This window comes from Moschus berezovskii, chromosome 2, assembly GCF_049115385.1.
Source record: "Moschus berezovskii isolate FMDL1 chromosome 2, NW_MosBer_1.0, whole genome shotgun sequence".
Classification (NCBI taxonomy): domain Eukaryota; kingdom Metazoa; phylum Chordata; class Mammalia; order Artiodactyla; family Moschidae; genus Moschus; species Moschus berezovskii.
In genome coordinates, this window is record NC_142461.1 from 74,333,506 (window position 1) to 74,347,210 (window position 13,705).

At 43.7% G+C, this 13,705-nt stretch overlaps 1 protein-coding gene across 7 annotated transcripts in view; it reads left to right on the forward strand.

The window, feature by feature from the left end:
* MGAT5 (alpha-1,6-mannosylglycoprotein 6-beta-N-acetylglucosaminyltransferase) overlaps nucleotides 1–13,705 on the forward strand; it is a 407,856-nt gene that overhangs the window by 133,099 nt on the left and 261,052 nt on the right. The window contains exon 1 of one of the 7 annotated variants that reach the window (XM_088829011.1): nucleotides 9,863–10,034. The exons of the other annotated variants lie outside the window; for them this stretch is intronic. The gene's annotated coding sequence lies outside the window, so the exon portion shown is untranslated. Of the gene's footprint in view, nucleotides 1–9,862; nucleotides 10,035–13,705 lie in introns of those variants that run through there. 7 annotated transcript variants of the gene reach the window in all.

Sequence of the window (13,705 nt, forward strand, 5' to 3'; positions counted from 1 at the left end):
AACCTACGGGCTACAGTCCTTGGGGTCACAAAGAGTTGGACATGACTGAGCAACTAACAATTTATATGAGGGCAGAGTTGGTCACCCACCTTCAACAGTCTTTGTGGTCCTTGGCAGGTCACTTACACTTTCTGGATCCTGGGGTCTGCATCTCTCTTTCTAGATGGCTTTTAAATGCCCTTCCAGTTCTTAGGGGTGGCAATTACGTGTCACTAATTCACAAGCTTGTGTTGGGTATAGCATGTGGCCTAGAAGCTAGAGCTCTGAAGCCTGTGAGACTTTTTTTGGTGATCAAAATTAGTATTTGGTTGAGAACAACAGTGGCTACTGTTTAGAAGGTTAAGAATGGTTAGGCGATTAGGATACAGTAACATATCTGTGATGAGGTGGCTTGAGCAGGTGAACAAGACTAAACTCCTTTGAACTTGGGCCCATCTGAACTTAAGTTAGTACAGACATTGATACATACAGAGATCTGTCCTAAGACTTTGGTTTTCTGGTTCTCTGGAAAGACTGAAGGATGTAGCCAACCCCAGACTATCTTCCCTCAAGTGGTCCCATGTCGGGATCTGCAAAGTGGTTGCCACCTCTAGATGGGTCTCTGATTCATCACGACCCCTGTTTTCCCTCGTCCACCATTTTCTCCCCGCGAACACATTCCCCCCCCCTCATTTTCCTCTCTACCTCATTGAATTATCTGTCTGGTAAGGTGGACATTTTAGCCCAATAGTGCTTAGAATTTCAGTTCATGCTTAAAATTACATTGGCTTTACTCGCGCCAATTGAATCATCTTGGGGAGGGGTTGGGCTGACATTTGTATTTAAAAAGTCTCCCAGGAGGTTCTGATGCACTGTAAGTGCCTTAGCATGATCCTGGGGTAGGTTTCAACGAGGGGAAGAACTGTGGGGCAGAGGAAATGGGGAAGCAGTTTACCTTGTTCTATTGGTTGGGGCTGTCACAATGTGAACACAATGGGAGCTGAAAGCGTTAGTTGCTCAGTCGTGTCCCACTCTTTGCCATCTCATGGACTGTAGCCTGCCAGGCTCCACTGTATGTGGAATTCTCCAAGCAAGAATACTGGAGTGGGTAGCCATTCCCTTCTCCCGGGGAGCTCCCTGAGGCGGAGATGGAACCTGGGTCCTCCTGCATGCCAACGGATTCTTTACTGTCTGAACCACAAACTGAGCTCACTGGGAAAAACTCAGGGAACTTTCTCTCAAAGTGAATATCCCAAGGGTATATTCATGGCACATTTTGCTAAGGCATTAATAAACTCCCCCCAGATCTTGCCGCACTGCTGCAGGCATTTAAATCATTGATAATAATGACCATAGTGTTTTGCACAGAATGATTATCAAAGTATTTTTTAATGGGCTTATAAATCTAGTGGTCCTGAGAGGCAAATGACATGAATTTAGTGTATTCCAGGCAAGGGATAAAATGGAGGTGACACAGTTAAAATGAACTTTGGTGGTTTCTGTTTTGCACAGTGGCCTCATTTGTGTATAATTCCCTCACTGTAAATCAGTTTCTGCCATCTGATGCCTACTTGTCCATCCCTCTCCTGCCAGGATTGCATTCTAGGTTATGAGAGTGGTCATCCTGAATGATCAAAACATTTGAGTAGTTGGTCAATAAACATATGTTCTTATTTGAATCTTAAAATATAAGGGACTTCAGTTCAGTTCAGTTCAGTTCAGTCGCTCAGTCGTGTCCGACTCTCCGCGACCCCATGAATCACAGCACGCCAGGCCTCCCTGTCCATCACCAACTCCAGGAGTACACTCAAACTCATGTCCACAGAGTCGGTGATGCCATCCAGCCATCTCATTCTCCGTCGTCCCCTTCTCCTCCCGCCCCCAACCTATCTGCTGCTTCCTTTCAAGGGCAGACAAAACCAAGGCGTTGAAATGTTAAATAACTCATTTAAAGCTCTGTCCCTAGTCTTTGAAGTCTGTGCCTCATGGCCCCCTCCCTCTGGTTTAGAGCTGTTCTCTCTGAACCCTTGTAATTGCAGAGAAAACTTTTGCTGTGTACCTTTCCTCAAGCTTGCGGCTTGCAGTCAGTAGCTTCCAGAACTTTTATTCATCCTTTATCCCCAGGTGACTAGTCTGGAGTCTGGCATTAGCTGGAGCTTAAAAAATGAGGGAAAATGAAGGGAAGAGATCCAATTTGTGTCCGGGGGCCTCTGAAACTTTTGGGGGGCTTCTCTTCATCCCCTGTGTCTTTGGGACACCCTGGTGTCGTGCCTTGGACCGAGCCCAGAGTTAGCACAGCTGTGTGTGTGTGTTGGGGGGATGGTGACACTTGTCTCTAAGGACAGGGACCATTTCTTGAAACTTTGTTGTCTTCTCTACAACATACAGAACCGTGAAGGGCACACAGCGAGCTCCTTCATGCATGTTTGTCTGATGGGGGTCTCTGTGCTCTAGTCAGTTTCTCTGGTTTTGTTCTATGGAAAATACTAAAAAAAAAAAATGCCGCCTTAATATCACTTTGATGAAATCACATGAGATAAAGAGTAAGCTTGTGATCTCGTTCTACATAGGTAACATGATAGTTACCTCCCATTCTCCTCAGGATAGCCTCTGCAGTGTAAGGTATGTGTGTGTTTTCATCCCCTTTCTGTATCTGGCTGCCAAAGCTCTCATACTGTAATGATTTTGCTGATCACATCAATTTTGGTTGTGCCTCCTCGTACCTTTAAAATTAAGTCTCCGCCATGAGGTGGCTCAGTAGTAAAGAATCCACCTGTCAGTGCTGGAGATGCAGGTTCAATTCCTGAGTCAGTAAGATCCCCTGGAGAAGGAAATGGCAATCTACTTCAGTATTCTTGCCTGAGAAATGCCATGGACAGAGGGGACTGGTAGGCTACAGTCCATGGGGTCGCAAAGAGTCAGGCACAGCTGAGCACACACTCAGCCCATTCTGGGTTCTCCTGCCCATCACAGGAGCCAAGACACCTCATAACAGAGATGCTTTGCTGGCTGCGGGTGGGGATAGGAGTGGGTGTTTGCATGATCACCTGGGAAGTGGTTTTCTTTTTTAATCCCCAGATTGAAGCCCAACTCAGGATGACTGAATTGGGGGAGGAGGATGAGGGAGGGCTCTGCTCAGGGCTATATCTTTTGAAAAATTTCTCGATGATTATTATATATCTCCCCAGCTCCTCATTTGAAGAGCTGACTTAGGGTTTCTTTCAAATCAGAGGAAAAGCCTAACACTCAGTGGAAAACAACTGTTATGTATTAAGTACTTATTGTTTTGGCTTCCCTGGTGGCTCAGACAGTAGAGAAACCTCCTGCAATGTGGGAGACCTGGGTTGGGAAGATCCCCTGGAGGAGGCATGGCAACCCACTCTAATATTCTTTGTTTCCTAGAAGTGGGCTGTGATTTTGGCTTTGAGCTTTTCCTAGCCACTTGAAAGGTGAAGCAATATCAGTTACAGTTTAACATGTCGTTGAGGAAAATCCAACTAATTGTTTAGATGCCCAGATGACACTGAGAGAACTTCCCAGGTGGTGCTAATGGTAAAGAACTCACCACCAAGAAGACACAGGAGACACGGGTTCGATTCCTGGGTCGGGAAGATCCCCTGGAGTAGGAAATGGCAAGCCTTTCCAGTATTCTTGCCTGGAAAATTTGACGGACAGAGAAGCTCGGAGTGGTCCAGTCCATGGGGCCGCTAAGAATTAGACATGACTGAGCACAGCAGCAACATGATACTTTCTGCTCTGGGCCCTTCGGAAAACAGAATGGAACAATGAGGAAAATCTTTGCCGTATTTATGGTCAACACAGCGATACATTTCATCCAGCCTTTTCCTTTTTACTGCTTTCTATTTAGGTTAAATATACATTCCTTTGAAGATTTCTCCCAAGAAGTGTTGTCTAGGGTCAGGGCAAATCCAGAGATTGGAAGCGCCTAGAGCAGCGGTTGCCATGTGATGGTTCTTATGCTCTGGGGGCTCTCAGGGTTGCCCTAGGCTTTCATTCTGAATGGTGATGATGTCCTTTTTAACGTTTCTATTTTTGAAAGTCATTAAATATAATTATATATTTACAAACATAATCTCCAGTTCCCCTTTAAGATGGAGTGGTTTGAAAGCCTCCCAGCATTTATGAAGAGCTTATATCGTGGTCAGTAGTTCTGAACCAGAAACCCAGGAAGTTTTTGGAAATGATATGTTATAAAAATATTTATTTCTATCCCTAATAGGCTGTTGGTTACAGCCACAGCGCATAAGAAACACTGAGGTCAAAGTATAAATTTGATCATTTTACTGACAATTCTGCCAGTTTTCCTCCAGATTATCTTCCTTCTAGCCAAAAGTTGGATTCATCTGATCAGAATTCTTTTGGCATATCATACAGTATTTTTTTTAATCAATATTTAGAAAGAGAAAATATTTTGACTGTGATAGTCATTTTGTCTTTTAATTTATTAGAATTAAAGATTCATACACCTGCAATGTGTTATTTGTGGAGAAATGCTTCCAAGTAGCTGCTGGAAACCACCTGTCTTACCCTGATATTTAGAAACAAAACAAGGAAAACTTTAAAAACTAAACTTATGGGGAGTTGGAGATGCCAATTAATTATACCCTCCTTCCTTTTGGGTTCTGAAGTAGAGGGAATAGTAGAATCCAGATGAAGATTACAGTACCAGCTTTATTAGACTAAGCTGGGTTGGAAGGTGGATCTTGGGTATAAGACTTCTGACCCATCCTAGATGGAAATCTACACAGCTGCCTGGGTGTTAGCCAAGAAGCCATGGGCAGACTCTGCTGGGTAGAGAAGCCCCATCTCTTTAACTGCTGGATGCAGGGAAAGGGGGAGTGCACCCCCACCCCAAGGCAGGAAACCCAGCAGTCCACCCCATCCTCCCCACTGAGATGCTGTCCTTCCTGCCCCAGAAGGTCTGTGAGCACTGATGATAGAGTAGTTTTAGTCCCCGCTGTGGTTCTTACTGGGAAATGGAACACACATTCTGCGTGAAAATGTGTTCAGAGGAAGTAAAGGGTCTTCCTTTTATAAACCATTTGATTTGTTATTAAATTCATATATAAGAAATTGGGCTGTTTCCTGCCTGGCTTTGTTGCTGGGACTGGTAATTAGATTGCTTTCTGGTTTTGAATAGACATTGGGTCCCCACCCCAAATGTGTACTAATAAGACTGTAATTTTGAAATTGATTTTGTTGACTAATCATATGTTTCTCTCATATAATGAGCCTATTGTGTTTAACAGCCTAAAGAGGCAAAAGGTAATTTGTCATTAATCATTTTGCACATGAACAAAGATGGTATCAAAATGAATGAACTTCTTAAATATCTTGTTTCAAAAATGAAATAGGCATTAAGAAATATTTAGAAAGTTCCTAAGGTACGTGTGCTTGTGTGTATGTGTGTAAGAGAATGAAAGATGATTGAAGAGCTCATTTGTTACAAAATGTTGGGCTAAGTCGATCTAGAACAGTGGATGGATGAAGTCATCCTTCAAATAGAGTTTCTTTCAGAAAGAACTTTAGTCATCCTTCAAAAATAGTTTCCTTCAGAAAAAACATTGAAAGGCTTACAGTGGCCATAAAGTTAGTTATGTGCCCTGGAAAATACCAGAATTAGAGGCTTTTCTAGAAACTTAAATATTGGTTCACATCATCTTAGGCAAAATTAAGCATCCTCTGATAAGGATGGTTACCTGAGTTGAAGACTTTCACTTTGAAGTCATCTGGGACAATAATCAGAGTTATTAAGCAAGCTTTCTAAACGATTCAGCGATTATAACACAAAAACCCAGTAACCCCCTTTCCCCTGATGATATATAACTTTGAGCAGCACAGAGTGTATGTTGGGTGGCTGCATAGAATGATTCACTTTGTAGAGTTATTTGCTGTATCAGAGTTAATGTTGGAAGACATGGATCCAAACCATGTCTTGGATTTTAACAAAATGAATCAAAATCCTGCAGATGTCATTCTCATTGACTGGATGCATTGTACAGTAATTAAGATATAAGATATCTATAAGATAACTGGTTTTCCAATTTATTCAAATTGGAAATGCCTCCAATTTATTCAAAAGTAATTTGTTGTTGTTTAGTCGCTAAGTCGTGTTTAACTCTTTTGTGACCCTATGGACTGTAGCCCGCCAGGCTCCTCTGTCCATGGGATTTCCCAGGAAAGAATACTGGAGTGGGTTGCCATTTCATTCTCCAGGGGATCTTCCCAACCCAGGGATCGAACCTGCATCTTCTGCATTGGTGGGCGGATTCTTTACAACTGAGCCATCAGGGAAACCCCATTCAAAAGTAATACCAAATCGTTCATTTCTTTGCACACTAAAAAGGAAGAATTATGCTGTTTTCTCCACCATACACCACTGGAAATTAGTGTCTGAGAGGCTCTCATTCTTATTATCCTGGATGAGATAAAAAGCAACGCATCTCAAACTTTAACGTTCAAATGCCTGTACATCTCGTTTTAAATGCCAGTTCCAATTTAGTTGCTCTGGGATTGGGCCTGAGATTTCCAACAATCTAGCAGCTCATCTCATTGCTGCCGGTCCACAAGTCAGACAAGGCTATAAAGGTGCTGGTTACTAGATGCATTGGTAGACATTGAGGTCATTATTTTAGCCTCAGATAATCTCTCATCTTTGGAGCCAAATGCCAAGGAGAGATTAATAAAAGCCCTAACAGTCCAACATTCTATTTCAACATGTCCTTCCACAGCACAGAGGTCTAACAGGGCTCTGTAGTCGACTAGCCCTTCCTGAAAGGCTGCCTCCTTGGGCAGGGTGCCTTGGTCATTGACCCAAGATCAGCGTGTGATTCCTGAAGGAGAAAACCAGAGGGCCTTGCATATATATTGTCTAGTAAACAGCACACCTGCATTTGTACAGAGAAGAGGGTTTATCTTTGTAAATACTGGGTAGACCATGTTTTGGATCCCACTAGATAGGATCCATAGACTTGATAGAAAGGATATCTTTCCAAAGATGTAATGGTTATCATATCTGCCTGTATATTAAATAAAAATACCCTTGCTTGGTTAACACCTCAGACCAAGTTAACCAGAATCTTTAGGTATGAGACCTGGGCATCTTTTTTTTTTTTTTTCTCTTAAGGAACCCAGATGATTTATTGGGCTTCCCAGGTGGCTCAATGATAAAGAATCTGCCTGCCCATGCAGAAGACACAGGAGATGTGTGTTTGATCCCTGGGTCAGGAAGATCCTTGGAGGAGGAAATGGTAACCCACTCCAGTATTCTTACTGGGAAATTCCATGGATAGAGGAGCCTGGCAAGCTACTGTCATGGAGTTGCAAAGAGTCAGACAGGACTGAGTGACTAAACACACATGCAGGTGATTCTTAAATGCATCAGGGTTGAAAGGCCTGGATTTATTCAGTTCTTAACTTGGAGGGCAGGGAACTCTCCTCACTTAACTTGAGATAATTGATCATTTGTGTAATCTTGTAACTTGTCACCAGATATTTGTAGTTATTGGGAGAGCTGACCTTGGTTTATATATTACGGGAGAAGTAAGCTTATCATCTAGCGTCCGATGGTTAAGTTCTTCTTTAAGAAAATTTAGCCTTGGGGCATTTATGACCCAGAATCTGCCAGAGTCCAGGACTTTGTGCTTCATGGAGATTTGCTATAACCCCATTTTAGAAGTGATGGGAAATTCATTAAACTGTTTATGTTTGATAAGCGTCTGACTGGCCACTTCCAACGGTGTGTGTATGTTTGCGTGTGTGTGTGCACTCATCTTCTCACTCACCCGCTAGTCTTTTTTTTTTTTTTTAAGAAAAAGAACTTTTAACTTGCTGATCTTTATCAGATCCAGTGCTCAGAGAGCTGTGCTGTTTCTGCAGACAGTGCAGCTGGAACACTTGTGGTCCAGCACTCAGCCTGTGCTACACCCAGGTGGAGGAGTAGGGTTCTGGGGAGATCGGCTTATAGGGTTCTGGGAGCACTTGTTGATTAATGATCTTTATCTTGAGGCATTGTCCTACTTTCTGCAAGTAATTTTGATGATCTTTGTGACACTGGTTTTCCAGGGTCATCTAGGGCCTGTTGTCATTTGTAAATGTTTTCGACACGTAGAGAGTTACCAGAAATCTGATCCTCAGAGGGGAAAAGCACATTTCATACTTTTAAAATTCCTTTGTGGCTTTATTGTCCTCTAGCTCTGAGTGGAAGTGAATATTTGAGTGTTTCATCCAACGTGGAGGAGATCAACAGATTTACACACTATGTGATCTTCTCACAGACCATTCCTTTTTTCTTCCTAGGGAGTCATTATTGACCTGTCATAATGTGTGTTCATGGTTTCCTGGGCTGGAAGCCAGATGACAATCCTTTTCTATATAAGACTGTCTGATGTAGCATCAGAGATTGTCTTCTCAAAGGCTTCTTCCCTGTGCCTTGATTTGTGGAGTGGAGCCTGCATGCCATGTACTTAGTAAATGGGGGCATAGCCAGCCCAGGCATGAGCTCCTTGGCAGGTACCAAGATAGCATTGGGACTGAAGGATGTGGACGAAAATGAGACTCATCTGTCAGTCAGCTTGGTATAGCATCAGGAATCAGCCCCTACCCCTGCTCTGCCCTGTCCATCTGTGGCCTCTAGTCTTAGCTCAGGGCTCTGAGTCTGCTCATCTTCAGGGCTGGTGACTGAGTCCTGAGTTCACTTGGTTTGCTTCTTCTTGCTCTTCAATCTAGTCCTACATCCTCACCTTCCCTGAGCCTCATCCACTGGGGTGGGTGATGTCCTGCTGGTGCGCTAAGGCAGTGGTTATCAACCTGGGTGCTTTTATCCTTTACGGAGCATTTGACATTGTCAGGAGGCACTTTTGATTGTCACAGTTGGGGGTGGCAGGTTCTAAAGACCTCTATCTAAAGGTGTCTAGCAGCCAGAGGACGGGGTGCTGTCAGATTCCTATAATGCACAGGACAGCCCCTTATGACAAAGAATGATCTGGCCTCAAATGTCAGTTGTGCCAAGGATGGAGACACCTTGGATTAAATGGGTTTATTTCAATTTTCAGGGACCCATGCTTTGGGTTGTGGCTTAGTAGATGTTTTCCGAATTCTTGGACTTGCTGTGGTTTCACTTTTTGTTGTTGTTGATGATGGGAAATTCTGTCAACTGTGAATAACCTGTGAGCCTGGTAAATGAAACTTACAGAACAAAGATATTATCTGATCCAGAAGTGACAGCTTCCTCTGCACTCCTTTGTCACCTTTCCTTTTTGTCCACCTGCCGGTAATGTGCAAGCCGTCTGCCCAAGAGGGGAAGTTGGAATACAGTCATCGTGTGCCTTTCCAAGTGTTTTCTTTGCCCCTCTGCTCCCCCTAGTGGACATAGCCACATACACTGGAGGATGGTTGGCGGTGGAAGTGGGGAAGGGATGGAATAGAGAGGGTGGCAAGGAGGGCCTGTTCTGGATACAGAGTTGTTAGCTTTATTACAGTATTTGAAAACTTATTTATTAATGCCAGTTACGGAGCTCCGAACTACACTTAGTCAACAGTGTAACTGCAAGGCAGATCTTGCCTCAAGTGGGCATGGCCGGCCGTTTCCCTTCTGTCTGTCCACACGGAGAATGCAAGTGCCGCCTGATAAATGCGAACCAGGCACAGGACTCTCTTGGTTTGATCACTCCAGATGTAAAAGGCACGGGTCATATAAAACCTAAACATCAGAACCACCCCCAGCCCCCGCCCCCACAGCAAAGGTGTGTCGTTTTAGCCGGTGTCTTTGGTTAGTGACTCAAAATAAGACTTGTTTAGCCGGTTCTAAAGAGAACAGGCTGTTTTCACTTCAAATGTGTTTTTCCTGTTTATAAAGGACTAGAATGTGTCAGAGGACCCAGTCAAGAAGGTGGACGAAGAGGGCCCTATCTGTCCATGTTCCCCCAGCGCCTCCAACACTATTGGTTCCTGGGCTCCTTTGCTCTATGAATTGGGAGGCGAGCTCATGGTTAGCACAGCTGTCAAGGACTCACACCTCAGACTGGGGGCAGCTGGTGAGTGGGCGCCGGGACTGGCTTCAGGTTGGTGGCACTGAACCGTGCAGGCAGTGAGTATCCAGCTTTGGGGCATATCTTCCTAGGAATTTGGACTTACTTGGGAGGAAAAATTTGTTTTGCTTGTCCTTCCCTCCTGCTCAGCTTCTCCTTTTAACAACAGAAGATACCACATTTAGAGCAAGACTCCCACCCCAGGCCATCTGCCTGCCTTGCACCAGTAATTCCATGAATGTATGTTTTTCTTCTTTTCATCTGCTGATTCTCCCAGCTCCTCGAGCTTGGTACGGGATCACAGTAGACTCACAGGTCCTTACTGTCACTGGACTGTGGTTTCTGGTTGGTGTTTCATTTGATAAGTTTCTTCCCCTTTGAGTTTTCTGCAGGCAGCTGGGAGATACAGCTTGGTGTGGAGCAGATCAAATTGGATCAGGAAGCTTGAGTTATGGTTTAATTCCAACTCTCATTGGAAAACAGAATGTTTTCTGGACCTCAGGGTCCTTCTCTGTGAATGAAGAGTTTGTCCTTGGTTATAATTTTCCTAAGCAAGATCTCACGTAGTATCCCAGTCTGCATACAACTATTTTATATGCTTTAATTTCTCCTCCTTCCTTTTAAAGTGGATGACTAGGCCAGTGAGCTACTCTGGAGAGTCAGAATTAGTGAGGTGGTGTGCACTCGTGTCTAGTTAGCACACAATTGATTTCTGTGCTGAATTTTGGCTGTAGAATAGTGGAAGTCCAGATTCACCCTGACAGCAAACGGTAATGGCTACTATTTTTTAACACCAGGCACTCTAAGTTGCTATTAATGTAAATTTGTACATTGGCTGGAAAGAGAAGTGGTAGGGAATTGTTTCAGAGTTGAGTCATTTGCATTCTCTAAAGACTGCTATTATTACTTCATTACAATGAAGAATGATCAGCCAAAATGTCTCTGAACCATACAATTTATGATGGACCCTCATTTGGCATTTAATCTGGGTCTCATAGTATTTGGTATCATGCAATCTTACATGAGTAGATATGTGGACCTGAATTTTATAAAACAAATAAGCAAATGAGACCATTGCCAAGCATTAATTTTCCTACTAAATTAGCATAGGAATTCAAAGTTTAAACTCCACATACAGAGGTATGTGGAAGTTTTGTTGAGAATCGATAGTATAAAACTTTTCCTAACCACATTTTTTAAAGGAAGAAATGTTACACTGAGGAAGACAAAATTCAAATGAAAACATTTATGGAACCTCAGAAAAGTCTCTGGGGACCCTAAAGTCCTTTGGAACACGGTTTGAAGACCAGTAACTCCTATTCATCTAGTTTACCACTGTGTTCTGTGGTTCTACAACTTTCTCCAGTTTACTTATGCAGAACCCGAGACAGACTTGTCTACAATCCCACAGTGCTAATGGGTGGGACCAGCTGTGGATTTCCAGGCCCTCGATGCAGGAGTTCTTTCAGTTCCCCTTCATCACCCTTCTGATGTCCTGGGATCATCTTGGATACCCAGTGATGGAACCAACAGCCTCTACCTAAGTTTGCCCCAAACTTGTTTCTCCTCCCATCCCTTGTCTTGGACAGCTTTTTGGTGCCAAAGTCACTGCCCCTTTTAGAATTATTTTCTGAAACTTTTGTCCCTTGTTTTTCTTTTTGTACCCATCTGCCACCACATCCTCTTTAGTTTAACCCCCATCTAGTCACGGGCATAATAATCGTTCACTGCTATGTGACAGATCTTATGGTTAAAAACTCCTAACAGGTGAGGTTAACATATTCTCAGGGTGTCCGGCTTCTTCATGGTTCACCCCAGGTGGTGGTCCCAGAGGTCACTACTCATTTCTGTTTTGTCAACCCATTCTTTCATCTGACAAACACATGATGACCATCCCCAATGTGCAAGGCAGTCCCATTCCTGGCACTCCAGGGAGCTTACAGACCCTATAGGGGAAATGAAAGAAAAGATTATCCGACAGAGAAGTAGTTAAGAAGCTCTTTAGAAGGAGCACAGACTTCTGGGGAGTGCTCCAAAGAGGATGGTCCTTCTCAGTCCAGGGATCCAGGGAAGGTTTTAGGCAGGATATGGGGTTCATTTGTGAGATAGTGATGGGGTTTCCAAGGCCACATGGATGAGTATAGTGGACTCAGGATTTGTGTGTGTGTGTGTGTTTCAATAGTTTAATGTATTTCAATAGCAAACTTAAAAACATGTCCTTGCACGTAGGACAATTCAGAAAAGTATAGTGAATGAATGGAATCTACTGTATGATAAAAATGCTACAAATACCATTTAGTTGCAGTCAGTAAGAAATTTACCTGTTTTTTAAAAAAATTCAAATGCTGGCATTGTCCAGAAAAATTTAACAGGCTTATTTATATTGTTATCAAGTTGAATTCCTGAAACTTGTTCACTGAAACATTTTGACTTGCATTAATGCTTTACGTCCCCACATTTATATTAAAAATTCATGGAAATGAAAGTGGAAAAATTGCCAATACTGATTCCCCACCCCCACCCTATTTTCCACTTGCAGTTATATACTTAGGTATCTTTTGACCCCCATGGGGGGAAAAATATTTTAACATTCAGAACTACCAGTAATAGGAAGAAGATAATTTTTCTTAAATGTTTTTCATCATAGTAGATTCTTAATCAGGATCTCCAGGGATGTGGTGTGCTAGCTGGATATTTTTTGGCATGATGGTTACACATTTGGCATAGATACAATCCAGGCTGATGTGTTCTAGAAGGCAGCAGGTCTTGCTTGCCTCCTGCAAAGCACCAGTAGCTGCAGTCTGGAAGCACAGATCTGTTTTGCAGTCCTGAGCAGTTTCTGGCACCAGACGCAGGAACGAAAGTTTGCAAATCAATTTCATCAGGCCTGTAACAGTGAGGTTTCTCTCCCCCTCTAGTAGAGGGCACACTCTTGTGAGCGGCTTGTGTAGCCAGTTGCTGCTTTGATGCTTTACCATGGGTGGATTTCCTGACAGTCTGTGTAGAGTCCTCTTTACTTACCTTCTTCTGCCCCTGGAGCTTGGTGAGCTAGAGGGTGCACTGGCTTTTGGAGAGCCAGAGAGTGATGGTGGCGTGGCAGCAGCCTCTGCGAACACAAATAGGATTTCTTGCGTATTACTGTGGAGGGGGACGAGAGGTAGGCCATGATGGCTGCCATCCAAAGACAGGTGGGAAGATCGGGTGACCCCTAATAGGACAGCAGAGTTGTGGGAATGACTAAGCTCAGGCAGTGCTACCCATGTGCATGTGGTACCTACAGGCTGTGTCGGGACTGTCCTGTGGGCCTGAGGAAAAGGTCAGATCTCTGTGGCTGAGGCTGGTATTGCTCCTAAAGGGGTAGGCATTTCTATCTTCATCCATCCTCCAAAGACACGGGTCCTGATGTAACAAATGGTCTCCCACTAATGTCGGATGGGCCTTTGAAGGAGCTTCCTCACTGCTTCTTTAGTCTGGTTCTGACCCCTGTACAACAGGGCTGATTTTGAGAGTTTCCTCAAGTGTGTTGAGAAATTGGCATCTGACAGGCAAAGCAGGCCTCACCTTGAAGAGTGATTGATCCAGAGCTGAGAAGGGTTAGCGGTGTCAGGAAAACGGGTGGCAAATTTCTTTGCGTAACTTCCTTCTGTTGCAGGGCCTGTGGTCAGCCCTTAGTAAGG